Here is a 20,899-nt window from a genome sequence, read left to right on the forward strand (position 1 = left end):
GAATGTTGGGAAGAGTCCTGTGCCAAGGAAGCTCTCGTTTTGGGACATTTGTTGGTCGTCCTTGAAATGGTGTTCAAGGCAAAATGTAGAACGAAAAGCCCTCTCGTCTGGATGTTATGAAACTCGGTATACCCTAGAACCCTTGATCCGATGAATTAAAACCCCAAATAAGTCTTTGGTCATTGCAAAGAGTAGAGTGTGGACATAGTACATGGTTGAAGTTGGTCTGTGGTGGGAGTGCGTTAGGTTACAAAACCACAACAAACTAGAAGGGCATTCTTTGACATCGCCAGATATGCCCATCGTTACATCGTTGACCAAGTTTGATTTAAATCCCTGATTCATAATATTTAATAATTCTGGCTGCCATACCATGGGTCAGATCAGGTTGAAATTTAAAACACATTTTCCCCATGACAACTAGATCATAACTGTGATGTTTCACGTCGATCGATGAAGCAGTTCAAGAGAAATTATTTTATTTTATTTTTAAAGATTTTTGTTCAAACCAATATGGCTGCCAGACCATGTGACCTATTAATGATACGTGAACACCTTGGTATCCACAAGGCTTGAGGAACATGTGGGTGAACTTTCCCCTCAATCTGTCAAGCCGTTCTGGAGAAGAGTTTTTTTTTAAGGTTTATTCTTCAAAAAAATCATAGCTGCCCAACCATGTGACCTTTGACATCATCTTTTTATTTTAATTTAATTTTTTTATTTTTCAGCTGTAGATCGCCCTCAAATTTTCATACTGATCGGATAAATCGTTCCAGGTATGCAGTTATGACATCATAAGGAAGCCACCAATGACATCATTAATAAAATCACTTGTTTCCCCTGGGGAGATTTGAGAGATCGAGGTGCAATTTTTTTTCCAACATGGATGCCACAACACCTGACCTATGACTATATAATTATCTTTAAAAAAACATTCCACATGAGTTGTGGCACCTATGGTGAAAAGTTTTTATCACTCGGACAAGCGGTTGCAGAGAAAACAGAAAATGAGTTTGGACGGATAACCCAAAAACATCATGCCTCCTGGCCACTTCGCCCGCAGAGGCATAAATAACACACTTTGTTAACTCTGCCACAGCAGGTGAAGGAGTTAATGTTTTCACCCCTTTCTGACTCTGTTACTTGCAAAATCGAAGATTTTTCAAGTATATTGGTCAGTCAATTTTGTTATTCTGTCTGTCTGTCTGTCTGTCACTGTCGCCGACAAGTCATAATTTTCAACCGATCTTCAGGAAACTTCACCACATGGTAGTTTGTCATAAGGAAGAAGCCTATTGTTTTTAAGGTCAAAAGGTCAACAACTTAGGAGGTATTTCTAAAATGATCAATTTTCATCCGATTGACTTGAAATTTGAAGAGGATTTATATTTCATGTCAATAAATTCAACAAGCCAATTAGCAACAGGTCAACAACATAGGCCCAAGGTCAACAACTAAGGTGGTATTTCTAATTGATTTACTTTTTTTTAAATCCGATTGACTTGAAATCTGAAGAGGATTTCTATTTCAGGTGATTTAATTCAACCACCAATTATTTTTGTTGTCAACATCGGCCCAAGATCAACAACTAAGGTAGTGTTTCTAAAATCCTCGATTTTCATCCCATTGACTTGAAATCTGAAGAGGATTTGCTTATCAGGTCACCAAGTTCAACCAACAATTATTTTTGAGGTCAAATTTGTTTTATAGATTTTGCAAGTATCGTGCTCTGTACGACACCTTGTTATTCTGTCTGTCTGTCTGTCTGTCAATCGCCTACAGGTCACAATTCAAAACCGATCTTCACGAAATGTTACCAAGTTGTAAAGGTAGTCTCAACTGAGAAACCTATTGATTTTGAGGTCAAAGGTCATCTTGAGGTCAGATTTCTAAAATCATCATTTTTCATCTGATTGACTTGAAATTTGAACAATATTTGCATATTGCATCAGTGAGTTGGGAAGCCAACTTTTTGGGGGGGTGAGGGGGGGGGGGTCAAACGTCAACTCAAGGTCAAACTTCTAAAATCATCAATTTTCAACTGCAAATCGTCAATTTACATCCTATTAACTTGAAAGTTGAACAGCATTTGCATGGTCCATCAATGAATTTGGAAGCCAAATATTTTAAAGGTCAAAGGTCAACTCAAGGTCAAACGTCTTCTAAAATCATCAATTTTCAACTGCAAATCATCAATTTACATCCGATTAACTTGAAAGTTGAACAGGATTTGCATAGTCCATCAATGAATTTGGAAACCAAATATTTTAAAGGTCGAAGGTCAACTCAAGGTTAAACTTCTAAAATCATCAATTTTCAACTGCAAATCGTCAATTTACATCCTATTAACTTGAAAGTGAAACAGGATTTGCATAGTCCATCAATGAATTTGGAAACCAAATATTTTAAAGGTCGAAGGTCAACTCAAGGTCAAACTTCTTCTCAAATCATCAATTTTCAACTGTAAATCATCAATTTACATCCTATTAACTTGAAAGTTGAACAGGATTTGCATAGCCCATCAATGAATTTGGAAGCCAAATATTTTAAAGGTTGAAGGTCAACTCAAGGTCAAACTTCTAAAATCATCAATTTCAATCTGAAAAATAATCAATTTTCTTCCGATTGACCTGAGCTTTGATTAAGATTGCCAATTTTAATCTTAATGAAATGGACACTGAATCCATGGCAACATTTGGAGAGGGTGGTGGGGGGGGGGGTAGATTTTCCAAGTATCATGCTCTGCACGATGTCTTTTTCTCGTTTATTTGTTTGTGTGCAGGATATCTCAAAAAGTTGTGGATGGATTCGGATGACAGGTTGGGTGTGTGACAAGGACGAACCGATTAGATTTTGGTGAAGATCCAGATCCAGCTACAATAATTATTTAATTTTCAAAGTGATTCTTCATCATTGAGAGATGGAGCCAAAAAAGAATATATAGCACGACATTTCAAAAATGTATTGGGCCAGATATGTTCTCGTGGATCAGGCATTACCTGGCGGAGGTATGCGCTCTCCCGTGTGTCCTCGTTTTTTGTTTTTTTTTTCATATTTTCACTCACACATAATGAGAAAACGTTGTCAGCTCTACAAATTCCACCTGAAACGCCAGAAGATAATATATATATATATATATATATATATATATATATATATATATATATATATATATATATATATATATATATGTATATATGTTTAGTGATTCCATCAACATGAGCTTGCACCAGGTGAATGAGTTGTGATTCCATCTCCATCCAGCTTGGACCAGGTGAATGAGTTGCGATTCCATGATTCCATCTCCATCCAGCTTGGACCAGGTGAATGAGATGCGATTCCATGATTCCATCTCCATCCAGCTTGGACCAGGTGAATGAGATGCGATTCCATGATTCCATCTCCATCCAGCTTGGACCAGGTGAATGAGTTATCGCCTTTGTGTTTTTATTGTAACTAGTGCGTGCCCGTATGTGCGTAAACGATGACTGGATTGGGGCATTTTTTCACCCCCTCCTCTCTCTCCCCCTTTCTCGTGCCAGTACCCACTCTCGTGGGTGAGGCGTGCCAGTATGTGCAGCTTCGTTCCTTCGCTCTCGTAAACGACGACTGGATTGGGGCATTTTTTCAATGAGATCAGATCAACCGTATCATAAATGGCCATAACTTGGGAAACATACTCAGGTCCCCAGCGTCAATTGTGACGTCATATTAAACGAAGAAGGATTGTGACGCACCCTCTCTCTCGCTCCCACCTATTCTTGCCCCACTCTCACCCCCCTCTCTCGCCCCTCCTCTCTCCCCCTCTCTTGAATTGTGACGCACCCTCTCTCTCGCCCCCCTCGCTCCCACCTAGTCTCGCCCCGACTCTCACCCCCTCTCTCGCCCCTCCTCTCTCCCCCTCTCTTGAATTGTGATGCCCCTCTCTCTCACCCCCTCTCTCCCTCCCTCTCTCACCCCCTCTCTCCCCCTCCTCCCTCCCCTCCTCTCTCCCCCCTCCTCTCTCCCCCTCCTCTCTCTGGAAAAGTATTCACAAAAAAACAAATAAATAAACAAACATTAATTGTGACGTCATTCGTGATGTCATAGCACCGTGTCTTGTCATTGGTTGACAGATAAATGGCCGTAACTTGGGAACCGCTTGTCCGATTAATATCAAACCTTGAAAAGGCACATACTCAGGTCCCCAGCGTCGATTGTGACGTCATACCAAACGAAGAAGAAGAATTGTGACGTCAATCGTGCAAAAATAAATAAAGAAGTAAACATTAATTGTGACGTCATTCGTGACGTCATTTCACCGTGTCTTGTCATTGGTCGACAGATAAATGGCCGTAACTTGGGAACCGCTCATCCGATTGATATCAAACCTTGAAAAGGCACATCCGCGCGGCCCCGGAAATATTCCTGGCAAGTTTCAATCCAATCAGACTGGCGGTCGTCGAGAAACTGCGGTCGCAGACAGACATACACACACACACACACACACACACACACACACACACACACACACACACACACACACACACACACACACACACACACACACACACACACACATTGCTGGAATTATAGATAGATGAACTTTTTGTAATAGTCCTACTCTGAAATGCATCCGCCAGTGGTTTCTCTCTCCGCGAGCTATCATTGAGCTTTGATTGTTGTTTCCTCCAGGCAGCTCTCACTTAATGTTCCTATCAAATGAAGCAAAAGTGAATGATAATTCAGCACCAAAATGGGAGAAAAGTAAATCCATTGTCTGCGTACAGTCGTCGCATACACCTGGTCCAGTGGAGTGGGGGGGGGGATAGGTGTCCAGGTGTCCAAGTGCAGGTTTCATATCATGGTATCATGTTGAATCTACCATTTGAACCTGTGGCTGGAAAAACCTTTCCCAGCGAGATGGTTGCATTTTACTCCTCACAAACTCCTGACCACTGCCCCCTCTGGTGGCAACCATTGGACCTTCAGCGAATTCCCTTTACTCATTCCAACATTCCATCCTCACTTCACCCAGGAACCTCTCACGACAGATTAAGCAACAAATCCAGACTCTATTGCACAATAGGTTAAACAATATTGGGTTTTTTTAATGAAAGGTACCGATCATCAACTTGTGCTCAGACCTGCAAACATGGCACGATGCTTCCCACCAATCCACATCGTCATGTTGTGGAAGAGCTGAAACACAGTAGAGGGAGCAGAGGAGCATAAACACACAGTAAGCGCAGGTCAAGACGATGGAATGAATGAATGATGATGGGAGGAGGAGGAGGAGGAGGAGGAGGAGGAAGAGGAGGAGGAGGAAAGCCAAGAGGTGGTTGCACAACAAGTGGTTGAACCTGAAATGACCGAAGGGATCAGGTGAAGGTGAAGGTGAACGAGCGCACAGCATATTGAGGAATGTTCCACAGACGGCAGAAAAAGGGGACCGTGGATTGGAGGACGCGTGATGACGTCATTCACGATCCCTCTGGCGCGTGTTTGTCGTCACCGGTTCATTGACGACGTCAAATTGGTCACGTGATTCGACCACACCGATGACGTTTTAACCGGAGGGATGTCATTCCCTTGCGACTTTGGATGATGAGCCAAGTGATGATGATGATGAGCCAGTGAAGGTGAAGGAGCGATACGAGATGAGTTGTTGGCATGATTTTCGTTTCTCATACACGGAGTTGGGGAATTGGGATTTAATCCGAAATAAAGCTCGAAATGCACATCTTTACCACAGATCCTCGTTCTCATTGATCCCGCTTGATACTTGAACGAACCACTCAGTAATTATTGCGCCTTTTTTTCGGTCTCCTCAGGCCGTGGCCTCGTGTCGGCGTCAAGCCCGGGAGGATGTGCTCGGGATAAACAGCTGGTTCTGGTGGTTTCGTGAGGAGGCGATCGAGGGAGGGTGTGATGTGAGGACGTGTGGGCCAGGATTCCCCGACCGATACACCTGCACCGACCCGACCCAGCACACCTGCGTGTAAACCACGCCCCCCCCGTCGGGTGGGGTCCACAACCACCGGGGACGCGCAACTCGTTGGCAGCGGTCGCTGCGCTGGGGCTCGGGAGGCTGGGAATTGGAGGCTGAGCCAGGATCCGCCTCGTCCGCATTAAACTTGGACCCGCGAACGGAGGTCCACTCCGTGTGCTCGATCCCGCGCCACGTGCACCGCCATTGGGATCGAAACGTCCGAGCACGTGGTCCGCTGCGCGCGACCTCGACCTCGACCCCCTGAGCACGTACACCGGGACGACACCCCGGCACCCGGGCCCGATAAAGGTAACGTGCCCGCGACGTGACCATTTCATGGAGCGATGGTGGTGCAGGTGGTTCTGGTGTTTTTCAGGGAGGTTGTGCAGTGTATATGGTTGTGCTGTGATGGCGATAAATCGGGGTCTATAATTCTGGAAGGGTTGTGGTGAATTGGTCGCCCCCCGTGGTGGTTGTGAAGGTACGGCGACAATGATTGCGATGATCGTGACGTCAAGCTGGAGATTTTGTTGCAAGGAACTTTTACACCGGAGGAGGGCATTAGGCCCATCATGCCTCCACTGTATCAACAACACCTGAACTCGATTTATCGGTTATATACTTGCAATGTGTGGGGGAGTGGGGGAGGGGGGCACAGAGGGGCAGGTACTGGCATATCACTGATGATATTTATTGGAAGGGGTGAGGCTGGAGAGTTGTCTGGTGAGGCTGGAGAGTTGTCGGGTGAGGCTGGAGAGTTGGCGGGTGAGGCTGGAGAGTTGGCGGGTGAGGCTGGAGAGTTGGCGGGTGAGGCTGGAGAGTTGGCGGGTGAGGCTGGAGAGTTGGCGGGTGAGGCTGGAGAGTTGTCCCGTGAGGCTGGAGAGTTGTCCCGTGAGGCTGGAGAGTTGTCCCGTGAGGCTGGAGAGTTGTCCCGTGAGGCTGGAGAGTTGTCCCGTGAGGCTGGAGAGTTGTCCCGTGAGGCTGGAGAGTTGTCCCGTGAGGCTGGAGAGTTGTCGGGTGAGAAATGAATCAACACCATATTCACCTTTTGACGAGACCCTCACACAGATGTCACAATCACCACGCAGGTGGATGTACAATCACCCATTCATACTTCAGGCACCGACCATTCCTTACCTCCTCTGTCCCCAATGCTTGTAGGCACCTATCTAACTCAAATTTAAAACAACTACCACTGCTGTTACCACTACCTCTACAAGCAGACCATTCCATGCATTTCCTTCTCTTCTGAATGAAAGACCCCTACTGTATTACCATCCTAACTCTCATCTTATTCATTCTCAACGTGTGTCTCCTTGTCGTGTTGGTCTCCATTCTGCTGGAAAAAAAACCCTGCACCTGTCTATCTTGTGCACACCTTTCATGATCTTAAACATCTCTAGCATATCTCCTCGTAACCACCTCTTTTCTAGTGTATAAAGCCCTGTCTCCTTCAGCCGCTCCTCATCGCTCAGTCTAGCTCGGCCCAGAATCAATCTAGTCGCCCTGTACCCTCTCTGTGGCATCGATGTCCTTCCTGAGTTGTGATGACCAAAACTGCACACAATATTCTAGATGTGGCCCTCACAAAATTCCTGTACAATGTTAACAGCACCTCTTTTGATTTATAAATGATCCCTGTCCTTGCACAACCTTAAACCCTATTTGCTCTCCCTCCAGCTGCCTGGCATTGTGCTACCTGCTTACCTCCCGTATCTATTACCACCCCCAGATCCTTCTCCTGTGTGACACGTTCCAAAATTACTCCTTACATCCTGTAATCTCTGTTTTCATTATTCTTTCCCATCACCAACAACCTTACACTTATTTATGCTGAGCTCCATCTGCCAATCTTTTATCAAAATCTATGAAAGTATCTAAGTCTGATCACTACCCCCCCCCTCCCTCTGTTATCGACCTTACCTCCAAGCTCGGTGTCATCTGCAAATTTTGAAAGCCGACTCTTAACCCCACTATCCAATCGACCTCGTCAGCCACTCCAGAAGCGTTCACCTTGGCTAACAACCTCATCCGTGGTATCCAATCAAATACCTTCTGAAAGTCTCGATAAACCACATCCACTGCCCTTCCCTCATCCACCCAATCAGAACTGATTCATCGAACTCCAATAGATTTGTTAAACAAGATCTCCCTTTGGTAAACCCATGCTGACTACCTTTAATTAGTTTGTATTTATTTAAATGCTTCCTAATTAGTGTCTCCAACACTTTCTCTACGACTGAAATTAAACTTGCAGGTCTGTAATTCCACAATTTTTCTCTGGATCTTTAAATAACGATGCTATATTTGCTCCTCTCCAACCCCCTGGTACCTACCCTACCTCCAATGATATGTTAAAGTTAAATGATATCCTGTGAACAAACATCATGCCAGTCTACTCCCCCCCCCTCCCTCACCTGGAGCTTTATCTTCTCTGACCTTTCTGAGCTGTTTCTTCACATCCTTCCCTCCTACTTGGAACTCCTCTAAAAGCCCTTTCTCACCCCCCAGAAAGATTCGCTCAGCTACTGGAGATTGTGCTTCTGATGATAAAGTGGTGATGGTCATTTTCACATGGTGGAGTCGCATTTACGGTGGTGTCAAGAGATGCTGTACCCATTATTATGATGATGATGATGATGATGATGATGATGATGATTATCATGCATTGGGGGTGGGGGTAGGGGGAGTTCTCCCCAAATGTGCGGTGTCGGATTGCAGGTTCCATGTTCACGAGAGATGTTGGGGCCATCTATTTCTTGCGTACACAAATATGGCAGAAGCTATGACCTTTCTCCACCCACACTTTCCATCGTCGTCCAGTACAGTGAATTTTTTTTTTAATTTTTTTATTTCACATCCTTTCATAACACCTCCTCTCCCTCCTGCCCTTCCCCTCAACTCCTTGTCCCTCACTCCTTTCTCTCCACTCTCATTCTCCTCTCTTTATTTTCTTATTTTTAATTTCCTCGATAAAAGCCTCCTTCCATGCGTACGTAATAAATAAACGGTCCTTTTTCAAATCCAACTCTTTACGTTTCGAGTTGGAATTAGACCCTGATCAAATATTTAATAACAAATAGGGATCGATGTCACGTGTCATGGTTGATCCGGTTTGTTATCACTCGTTACAAGACGTAACTTTGTTTTGTTCCAAAACTGTGTTCATCAAGTTTGGGCAATTTCTTTGGACCATCTTACTGGATTGTATTCCTTCAATGGAAATTCAATAACGGTCATCGACGTACGACGCATGAAAAGGGGTGTCTTCCTGAACATGAGGGATGAGGAACGAATGGGACATGAGGAGGATTAATGAGGATGGTTGAAGAGACCTTCACTTGTGTACGGTATCGTAATACGTAGACGCTACTTCCGTTGATTTCTATGAGGTGAAGGAGAATTGGGTTGATGGTGCGACTTCCATAGTACTGTGAGGCTGTAGGAGAAACATGATGGCATAAGATTTAAGGGTTTTCCAAAAAGGAACTTTGAACACACATGACCCTCTGAACGTGACGTGACCCTCTGTATCCCACTTTGGTGAAGACGCACCAAGCAGTGTGACCCTCTGTATCCCACTTTGGTGAAGACACACCAAGCAGCGTGACCCTCTGAATACCGCTTTGGTGAACACACACCAAGCAGGGTGACCCTCTGAATCCCACTTTGGTGAACACACACCAAGCAGTCACCCTCTGTATCCCACTTTGGTGAAGACACACCAAGCAGCGTGACCCTCTGAATGCCACTTTGGTGAAGACACACCAAACAGCGCGACCCTCTGTATCCCATTTTGGTGAAGACACACCAATCAGCGTGACCCTCTGAATCCCACTTTGGTAAAAACACACCAAGCAGCGTGACCCTCTGAATTCCACTTTGGTGAACACACACCAAGCAGTCACCCTCTGAATCCCACTTTGGTGAAGACGCACCAAGCAGTGTGACCCTCTGTATCCCACTTTGGTGAAGACACACCAAGCAGCGTGACCCTCTGAATACCGCTTTGGTGAACACACACCAAGCAGGGTGACCCTCTGAATCCCACTTTGGTGAACACACACCAAGCAGTCACCCTCTGTATCCCACTTTGGTGAAGACACACCAAGCAGCGTGACCCTCTGAATGCCACTTTGGTGAAGACACACCAAACAGCGCGACCCTCTGTATCCCATTTTGGTGAAGACACACCAATCAGCGTGACCCTCTGAATCCCACTTTGGTAAAAACACACCAAGCAGCGTGACCCTCTGAATCCCACTTTGGTGAACACACACCAAGCAGTCACCCTCTGAATCCCACTTTGGTGAAGACGCACCAAGCAGTGTGACCCTCTGTATCCCACTTTGGTGAAGACACACCAAGCAGCGTGACCCTCTGAATACCGCTTTGGTGAACACACACCAAGCAGGGTGACCCTCTGAATCCCACTTTGGTGAACACACACCAAGCAGTCACCCTCTGTATCCCACTTTGGTGAAGACACACCAAGCAGCGTGACCCTCTGAATCTCACTTTGGTGAACACACACCAAGCAGTCACCCTCTGTATCCCACTTTGGTGAAGACACACCAAGCAGCGTGACCCTCTGAATGCCACTTTGGTGAAGACACACCAAACAGCGCGACCCTCTGTATCCCACTTTGGTGAAAACACACCAATCAGCGTGACCCTCTGAATCCCACTTTGGTAAAAACACACCAAACAGCGTGACCCTCTGAATCCCACTTTGGAAAAGACACACCAAGCAGTGTGAGCCTCTGAATCCCACTTTGGTGAAGACATACCAAACAGCGTGACCCTCTGAATCCCACTTTGGTGAAGACACACCAAGCAGTGTAACTCTCTGAATCCCACTTTGGTGAACACACACCAAGCAGTCACCCTCTGAATCCCACTTTGGTGAAGACACACCAAGCAGCGTGAGCCTCTGAATCCCACTTTGCTGATCACACACCAAGCAGAATGATCCTCTGAATCCCACTTTGGTGAAGACACACCAATCAGCGTGACCCTCTGAATCCCACTTTGGTGAACACACACCAAGCAGTGTGAGCCTCTTAATCCCACTTTAGTTAACACACACCAAGCAGTCACCCTCTGAATCCCACTTTGCTGATCACACACCAAGCAGTCACCCTCTGAATCCCACTTTGGTGGACACAGACCGAGCAGTGTGAGCCTCTGTTTCCCACTTTGGTAAACACACACCAAGCAGTGTGACCCTCTGAATACCACTTTGGTGAAGACCTCATGGTACCCAAAACATCTCTCCGATGAACTGTTTGGGAATGAGCATTTCTTGCTGTGAGTAAAAGGAAAGGTCAGGCTGAGCTTTTGTTCTCCCGAAAACTCTATTGTTCATTGTTATGGGCATGTTATTGTGACTTTAAATATTACCATTAAAAAAGAAATATTCTTGCATCATGTGATAAGTCGGAGCATATTTATTTGTGGCGTCATGTTATCCATTCGGCGGCTCGATACGAGCCATCTTGTGCGAGTTTGATTCCAGACCAACTAAAACTACCATTCTGGTGTCGTGCCAGCAGAGGTGCCACATTGTGAAATGTACAGTCCTTTGAGGATGTCAAGCCGGCTGTCCCATCCGGATCAAGGTGAACATTCAAATATCACGTCGGACAATCTTTCCCAAGAGAAGGCATTTCGACCAGTGCTAAGGTTACGTCAATGCGTTTGAATCTTGGTAATCAATACGAGCCATGCAAAGATAAATTAAAATGTGTCAGGTCATTGTCTCCACGCTTTTTGAAAAAAAGACAGTAGGGTGGGGGGGAGGGGTGATATTGTAATCTGTTCCGCCTGTCTGTGTCTGTCCATCCATCCGTTATCCCTGGAGCAGGGTCAAAAGGTCAAATACCAAAAAATGCAATTACAAGCACATTTTAAAAACTTTTTTTTCTTTTTTAGTGAAACTTTGTGTATGAAATATGTAACAATTTTTTGGGGGGGATTTGATCCTGGTTCATTCCCCAGGTGGTGACGACTTCGGGTCACATGGGTCAAAATGGGGAAAAATTTAATTCAAAATTGCGTCGTTCCTGGTGGAACCTTTTTTGCCATCTTTCAACTTTATTTTAGCTGGGAAACGTAGGGATTTGCGATGGTGCACCATCGACTTCATTCTGGTTTTACATAATGGCTTCAAGATACAGTATATTTGCATCTATATTATAAAAGGAGCTGTGTGTCTGTCTGTCTGTCTGTCTGTCTGTCTGTCTGTCTGTCGTGTTATAACTTTTGAACAGATTTCAATAAATCCAACTACAGTTGATTCAGGGAACTCCTGGGAAGGTTTGTGACAAAAATTATATATATATATATTGTTGTGGAGCCGGGTGTCGGCGGCGAGCATGACCGCGAGGTGGAGCAGTGGGGTTGGCTCCACCGAACACCCGGAATCTAGATCGTGCTTCTCGGAGAACTCCGAAAAGCACGGGTCCCTTACAGGACCGTGGTCGCCAATATTTCGACGGCGTGAGGTAGGGTCCACTTGTCTAACTCCAATTTTCCTAAGTACTCACGCCGTCCAACGACCGGGGAAACCACACCCTCTGCCGACTCTGTCCGATCCGAGTCGCGGGTAACGGCTCGGATCCGGCGTAACCGAGCGGAGTTACCAGAGCTGCGCCGGACCAAATGTATAACTACAGCAACGACCTTCTTAATTCCCGTTCGCAGCGCATGCACACTTAATTCCCATTCGACATCGGGGATGGATTCTAACTAGAAACACATACTTATCTAAATAACTAAGCTACGGGGACGGCTGGCTGTCTGTGTGCACAAGGCTTCCAAATTTGTAACTATATATATATATATATATATATATATATATATATATATATATATATATATATATATATATATATATATATATATATATATATATATATTTTTTTTTTTTTTAATGGCTACATGAGAACAGGTGGCGAAACTGCACACGCCAACTTGCAACGCTGGTTATCCCTGCACTCCCAGGATTCCTTTTTCTTCTTGCACCATTGATTAGCCATCACAGCAAATATTGGTATTTCCGTCAGTGAAGCGGCGGGTCTTGTATTCCAGTATTATGTAAGCAAGCAAAATTGGGGATGGGGGTGGGAGTGGAGTTACCTTTAAATAAAACTTTAATGTCCCATGTGTGGTGAATCCAATGTAAAGATCTTTTGTTAAACCTGTACGAGTTTAAGGAACTGTCTTCGGACATGGAACTGAAATGCTGGTCCATTAACGCACCGCAAGTATGTTAATGCACCACCTCTGCTGCCAAAACTAATTTTCTTGAAACAAGAAGTTTTTTTTTTTTTTTGAAACTAAAACCATGGCAAATTTTCTCTCCACAATATATATTTTTTTTCTCATGGTTTTCTTGTTTAATGATTATTATTAATTTTATTTTTGCATTTTGTTAGATGGTCGACCAGTATTGACGTATGGTGTGGACTTTTTAAAAAATGATTATTTATTAAAAAAAATTTTTTTAAATAATTATTATTTTTATTATTAATATCTTTCTTTTCAATGATCAAATTGCAGTTCAAAATCCAGATACGTTCTCTTGGAAGAGTTCACGTTTGTGGTGGAAGATAAGTGGGTTGTGGTTCTGGGGTGTGTGAGATGTCAAAGGTTTTTCCATTGTGTAATATGCATTTATGGCATCTTGTATCGTCCACCTTGCTCACAGGTGTTTTCACTCAAGTGTGATAATGAGCGTTGTGGTCTGCTGTGCGTGGAGTTTGTGTTTCTCATATGAAACGTGCGACCGCAGACAATTTTTGTTCGGACAGGAGTCTATTATATATGAGAATGTACATTTCATAAGACAATTTTTCAGTGAAGGTGATAGACTTTACTTATTGTCCATGGTTTCAATGGACAGTGCAGGTGAGTTCTCTTTTGTACAATCATGCTCACGTTACGGCAGGTAAATTGAAAGGTAGTCACGCACAGAGTAAGATTGTCTTTATCCCCACGCTTTTTGAAAAAAAACACTTTTTTTGTTATTGTAATCGACTCCCATCTGTCCTGTCCGTCACGCTATCTCCTAAACTGTTGTGCAGAAATTCACCAAATTTGGTAGTTATGATCAACACATAGCACGAAGGTGTAAGAGCAATCTCATTTTGACCCGACCTCTTGGGCGGTATCAGAAGGTCAAATACCGAAAAATGCAATTACGGGCACATTTTTATACGTTAAAAAAATTGAAACTGGATGTGCAGTGAACGTTGGGGGATGCATGAAATACGTAACAATTTGATTTGACCCCCGGTTCATGCCCCAGGTGGTGGGGACTTTTGGGTCACAGTGGATAAAATGGAATTTTTTTTTTCTCAACTCTAAATTTGATATTGGGTCATTCCTGGTGGAACTTTTTGCCATCTTTCAACTGTACTTTAGTGGGAAACATGGGGATTTGCGGTGGTGTGCCTTCGACTTCGCTCTCGGTTGATTTGTGTTCACGGTGATTATATGAGTCTTGCGCAAAGAATGAATCATTATGACTGTTCTCGTTTTTTCTTGTTTCTTTTTTATTTATTTAAATCCCTGCAGATATATGTCCGTTGGGAAAATAATAAAACCGGACATTCATTCTGCACAAGGGAAGGGCATGTTAGGATGGTTTTAAATGAAATTGGAAAGGTTTTACTTTTACAATACCTTCAATGCAAATTGTTTAGGTGATTCCATGGATAAAAATGGGGGTATTTAACCCTCCCCCCCCCACCACTAACTCCCCCTTTTTCACCAAACCTCATTCATATTTCCTCCCTTATCTCAGACGTGCCAAACTTGTGCCAATTAGTTGATCTCTGCCTTATTACCTCTAAATCGCTTGATTTATCGAAGTTACTACAGTATTGAAGTTTTGAAATATTTTTTTTGCTGCTGCAGTAACAATACTGGAAATCTATAACTGTTTGTGTGTGTGTCTGTCCATAACTCCAAAACCATTAAATCTGGTGGCCCAAAACTTTGCATACATACTAAGGGAACTCGAAGGGAGTGCATGAATGGAAACTGCGTGTTTTGGTAAATTAAAACACCACTTTTAAAGATTATTTCCAGTACAACTAGAAACAGGCTTACTTCTGGTCTGCTTGCATTCAGCTTGAGGATCTTGATTCGCCATTTTGTCCGCTCGGCTCAAAACTGCCTTGCCTTGGAACAGGTCGATTTCTGTACAATGAAGCTTTTTTCTGGATAGATCACAATGCTTATAAACGGCCAGAGATGCCAGTGTCCGTGCCTTTATTTAATTTCCGCACATGCGATAAGCTCGAGAATCACTTAACCTGAACTTATTTTCAAAAAATTAACTGCGGGATTCACCTAAGCAGCAGTTCCGACTGCAAAAGAAAGTGTTCATTTGTTCAATTCGCACATTGTTTGACACTCCGGGCATCTCTTGGTGGTGTTTTAGTGTGACTCGTTGCTTGTCAAGCCTGCCATTCCCTATCAACTGTTTCATTGGAGTGCTTGCTCGTGTGCTTAAGCCACTTGGGAGCACCCTACAGTCAATTAGCGGAATTATGCACACAGTTTGTGTCATCCAGTTGGCCCACTGAACCACATGGTTTCACCTTTTTCTGCAATCGGCTTTCATTATATTAATATAGTGATATTAATATACCGGTTATTAATAAAATATGTATTTTTAAAAAGCTTCCAATGTCAAATCAAACCACTTTGTTCAGCACTAAACGGCCATCTCGCGAACCATGTGCTTTAGCATGTGGGTAGTGGACGTGCTGCGACGCAAAACCACTTTGGACGTGCAGTACGGGTATGAGGAAAGTTGAGTGCGCTGGTGAGAATCCGTGCATGTGTGCGAGTGAAAGGAGGAGTATATCGCTGGTTCACGGTCGGCGTGGACTGCGAGGACGTCATACTGAACACCACCCCGAGATGCCCGGAATGTCAAACGCCCTACAGTCGATAGCGGTATTACACATGCAGCTCATGTTATGTGGTTTTCCCGCTGAACCGCATTGCTTCACCTTTTCCTGTGATCTGCTTTCATTATATTAATATAGTTGTATTAATTAATATACCAATAAAAAAATGTTCCATCATCAAATCGAACCACTTGTTCGGAACTCCACCAAGGAGGAAATTGGGGGGCACATACATGGAAGAATGTGTGCAGGGCACTCGTGACACCACAGGGGAGCACATCTATGCAGCAGAAGCCAGCAATGTTTCCCAATCGGGAGGTGCAGCTGGTAGTTGCTGCAAACACGAAGAGGTACGTAGACAGCACACACGGGCGTGGTACAAATAGGGAGATTTGGTTTGTAAAGGGACTCTCCACGGGGGGGGGGGGGTGTGTTAATGCCTGCATGCTTGGTTACATGTGTGCCGTGTGTGCGGTGCGTGGGTTTCGTAGGTGCCCAGACCAAACTTGCACCTGGACCCTTGGTGTGTGGGCCATGGAGGAGGTTCAGTGACTGTCTTGCGTACCATGTGCTTCGGCACATGGGGAGTGGATGTGCTGCGGCACCAAGGCCAAACGGGATGTGCAGTGTGGGTGTGGGGAAAGTTGAGCGTGCTGGTGAGAAGACGTGCATGTGAATAGTGAAAGGATGAGTATATCGCCGATGTGCACACACGGTTAGCATAGACCGGTGCACTTGCACGGTCACCCTCCTCCTCTGTAAAGGGAGCTGTGAAGGACTGACAGTTTATTTTTGAATTTAAAATGACTTCCATTGAGTGCAGCATGTACGAATCCGATTTCAGAGTGAGCCGATTGGAGGGGTGAAAGTGTCGCTGTATGTGAGAGCATCCATGTATGTATGCAGGTGGGCCATTGCCAAGTAGATAGCATGCGTTTTAAATGCACCCACCTATTTTTATATAGAACTCTGTGGTTAAAAAGAAACTGGTCACGTTCTATCGCCCTGGTAATACCTCTGCATGCTGCCTTTCCTCGCCCTCCTCTTATCCCTCATACTGCCTTTCCTCACCCTCCCCTCATCCCTCATGCTGCCTTGCCTGCACGTCCCCTCATCCCTCATTCCCTTATGCTATCTTCCCTTTTACTCCCCTCACGCTGTCTTCCCTTCCCCTCTCCTCATGCTGTCTTCCCTTCCCCTCTCCTCATGCTGTCTTCCCTTCCCCTCTCCTCATGCTGTCTTCCCTTCCCCTCCCCTCATGCTGTCTTCCCATCCCCTCCCCTCATGCTGTCTTCCCTTCCACTCCCCTCATGCTGTCTTTCCTTCCCCTCCCCTCATGCTGTCTTTCCTTCCCCTCCCCTAATGATATCTTCCCTTCCCCTCCTCTCATGCTGTCTTCCCTTCCCCTCCCCTCATGCTGTCTTCCCATCCCCTCCCCCTCATGCTGTCTTCCCTTCCACTCCCCTCATGCTGTCTTTCCTTCCCCTCCCCTCATGCTGTCTTTCCTTCCCCTCCCCTAATGATATCTTCCCTTCCCCTCCTCTCATGCTGTCTTCCCTTCCCCTCCTCTCATGCTGTCTTCCCTTCCCCTCCCTTCATGCTGTCTTCCCTTCCCCTCCCCTCATGCTGTCTTCCCTTCCCCTACCTCATGCTGTCTTCCCTTCCTCTCCCCTCATGCTGTCTTTCCTTCCCCTCCCCTCATGCTGTCTTTCCTTCCCCTCCCCTCATGCTGTCTTTCCTTCCCCTCCCCTCATGCTGTCTTTCCTTCCCCTCCCCTCATGCTGTCTTTCCTTCCCCTCCCCTCATGCTGTCTTCCCTTCCCCTCCCCTCATGCTGCCTTCCCTTCCCCTTCCTTCATGCTGCCTTCCCTTCCCCCCCCCTCATGCTGCCTTCCTTCCCCCCCCCCTCATGCTGCCTTCCCTTCCACCCCCTCGTGCTGCCTTCCCTTCCCCTTTCCACATGCTGCCTTCCCTTCCCCTCTCCTCATGCTTATCTCTTCCAAATGCCTCTCTCTTCTCCTTTCCATTGACATCTCAGGGCAGTGATGAGTATGACCCGTTTGAGCATGCTGTTTGAACGTACCCAATTTTGTTCAAGCCTGTACTCATGCTGGCAGACGGCATCCCCCCACTTCTTCTCAAGTCCCCCTTCCAAACGGAAGTTGAGAAACCCCTCTCCCTATTTCCCCCTCATATCCCCCTTCCAAATGCAAATCCATGACATTCCTCCTCCTCACTTTCCCATTAGCCTTCCCCTCCTCTCTCCCGCATCCTCCTTGCTCCCACTCCCTTCCCGAAGTGTACAGCGATGTGTGGTTAGGTGTCCCTCTCCCCTCCCATTCCTCGCTCTCCCTCCCACTTTCCTCACTCTCCCTCCCCCTTTCCTCACCCCTCACCTCTCTTCCTCCCCCTTCCTCACCCCCTAATTTCTCTCCCTCCCTCCTTCCTCACACGCTCATCTCTCTCCCTCCCCCATCCTCACCCCCCTCACCTCTCTCCCTACCCCCTTCCTCACCCCCTTAATCTCTCTCCCTCCCTTCTTCCTCACCCCCTAATCTCTCTCCTTCCCCCCTTCTTCACCCCTCATCTCTCTCCCTCTCCCTCCCTCACCATCCCGTCATGGTGTCTCCCTTCTAAAATCCCATCATCTCTCTCACCCCCCCCCCCATTACTGTTCTCGTCAGCGACCCAACGGGTTGTATTTGTTAGTAATAATAATAATCTGTATTGTGTGAAACGCAGTTCGTGGAATACAGGTAATCGGGATTCCAAAACCAAGGTACTTGTCTTGGGCTGATGTTGTTCTTTTTTTTTATTATTATTGTTTTTTCTTCAAAGTTTCCACAAAATAATTTTAGTGTCGTGTCGTGTAGTGTGCATGTTATGGGATGGTGATATCTCCTTTGTGCCATTGTTCTGTTTCAAGCTATAAGACTCTACATAAAGACCCAGAGTTGACTGATTAGGCATTTCTCTGGTGTGTGATCCTCTGGTTTTCTCCCTCCTCCATAACGGAGTCACAATCATTCGGTGACGTCACAGAGCAAGCTTCTTAAATTCGTGCTTTGCTTCCAAAGCTTGAATCATTAATACATCTTCACGATACGGTCTCCTATCACATCCCTTCTGATTGCAGGTGTTTCCTGCATGACCTGAGTGTCTCAAATTAAAAACTCATGTCCGACAACCAACACTCACTCCGCCCGTAGACTTGAAATAATTAAATAAATAAACAAAAATTCTCTTCAAACGAATAATAAAAAAACCATTGAAATTATTTCTCGGGTCGATGCGGAATCTCGACCTGCTCTGAGCCAGGGAATGGGGGATCCTGGTGTTCGGTGTGTTCGGTCGAAACAGCTCCGCTTTGAATGGAGCTCATGAACGGGCCTGGTGTTTATGGCCAGACGAGGCAGCCGCCTCTCTGTCTGTAATATGCTGCAACCACCTTGGCCTGCTCTCCTCACTTTCCCACTGCCAGTGTTCACTCTGCCCACCATTCTTACGTGTGTCCATGATCAGTGCCTTCAAATAATTTTTCATTTTCAATTATAACTGCATATATAATGAAAAACAGCTTCTTATAGGATTCCATTAAATGCTAGGATTGTTCTGTCCAGTCATTTATGCACAATGTGTCACGCTTGACTATCTTCAACCCACCGCAGTACACATTTCCAATTTGAAGTTGTCGTCAATGAAAGCATTTTGGAGTGGGATTGAATTACCAATTTGACCTGCTGGTTGCATCATTACTGAGGTGCCGCTGATGCAGTGCCCCTGTGCATTAGGGTTTGACCGTCCAGCCATGGGCCGGTCATGATGGCATCGGTACCCATGTTCTCGAATCCTGCTCTGCTGCTCTCACTTCTCCTCCGTCTATTATAATCAGTCTGTCCTCCTTTGACTGCCTCCCTTCTGCATGGAAGTGAGGAAACATCATTTGTGTCCCCAAGAAGGGTGGAAAAATTGACCTTACCAAGTGAGCTTGCTTGCAATTACTGGCAAAGATATGGAATCGATCATTGCTTCTGATGTCAAGTCTTTCCTGTTTTCACACAATCTGATCTCTGACCATTTTGGATTCTGTCCAGCTCAACTCTGGACATGCTGCTGCTCCTCACTCAGCAATGGTTGTATGTCCTCAATCTCAAACAAGAGGTGAGGACCATCTTCTTGGACATATCTTGGGAATTTGACAGTTTGACATCCTGCTTTGCTTACCAAGCCCTCTGTGTTTGGCATAAAAAGCTGCCTTCATTCCTGGATTTATAACTTCCTGCACTCGTCTAGTTACCATGTTGTCATTAATAGAACCCTCTAATCCCCTTTCTGATTTGAGGCTGGAGTTCACCAAGGCACTGTTTTGCACCTATTTTGTTCCTCATCTACTTGAATGACCTCTCCGATTCTCTGGAAAGCTCTTTATTCCTTTTTGCAGATGACTCCACATTGTCGAACATTACCCCCATCGAACTGCTCAGCAGACAGTAGCTGTGTCCCTCTCTCTATTGATCTGGAAATTATTAGACTGGTCTGATAACTGGAACATATCCTACAATCTCACTCTATCACTTTGGAGTGACTGTCAAAGAAACCCACCCATCTATTTCCTGGGTCATCTCCTGGAAAAGGTTCAATCTCATGAATCTCTTGGACTCGCAATCAGTCATGGCCTTTCCTGAGCCAGGCACGCCGCAAAGATGGCTTCCAAAGGAAGTCGCAGATTGTGTCACCTCCATCGATCCAAGTCTTTCCTTGAAAAGCCAGAACTACTCAGTCGACAAGGCCTTTGTCCATCGTTCATTGGAGTACTGGTTCACCGCTCTGGGATGGCAATCCATCATCACATTTGTGTGTCCTGGATTAAGCGGAATAAAAAAGCTCTCATAATTATTTGAATCTCCCATGATTAGGCCCAGATACAAGATCTGTTGCCCCAGCATCGCAAGTTTTCAAAATCCAGCATCGCAACGTCTCCTGGATAAACTTCCAAAATCCGG

At 45.4% G+C, this 20,899-nt stretch overlaps 1 long non-coding RNA gene across 1 annotated transcript in view; it reads left to right on the forward strand.

Moving 5' to 3' along the window:
- Positions 1-5,761: 5,761 nt before the first annotated feature.
- Positions 5,762-20,899, forward strand: part of LOC147023918 (uncharacterized) — a 218,873-nt gene continuing 203,735 nt past the window's right edge. The window contains exon 1 of the long non-coding RNA XR_015059762.1: positions 5,762-6,280. This is a non-coding gene — a long non-coding RNA (uncharacterized LOC147023918). The remainder of the gene's footprint in view (positions 6,281-20,899) is intronic.

Source organism: Eptatretus burgeri, chromosome 7, assembly GCF_056783735.1.
Source record: "Eptatretus burgeri isolate ZD-2024b chromosome 7, Ebu_testis_v1, whole genome shotgun sequence".
Classification (NCBI taxonomy): domain Eukaryota; kingdom Metazoa; phylum Chordata; class Myxini; order Myxiniformes; family Myxinidae; genus Eptatretus; species Eptatretus burgeri.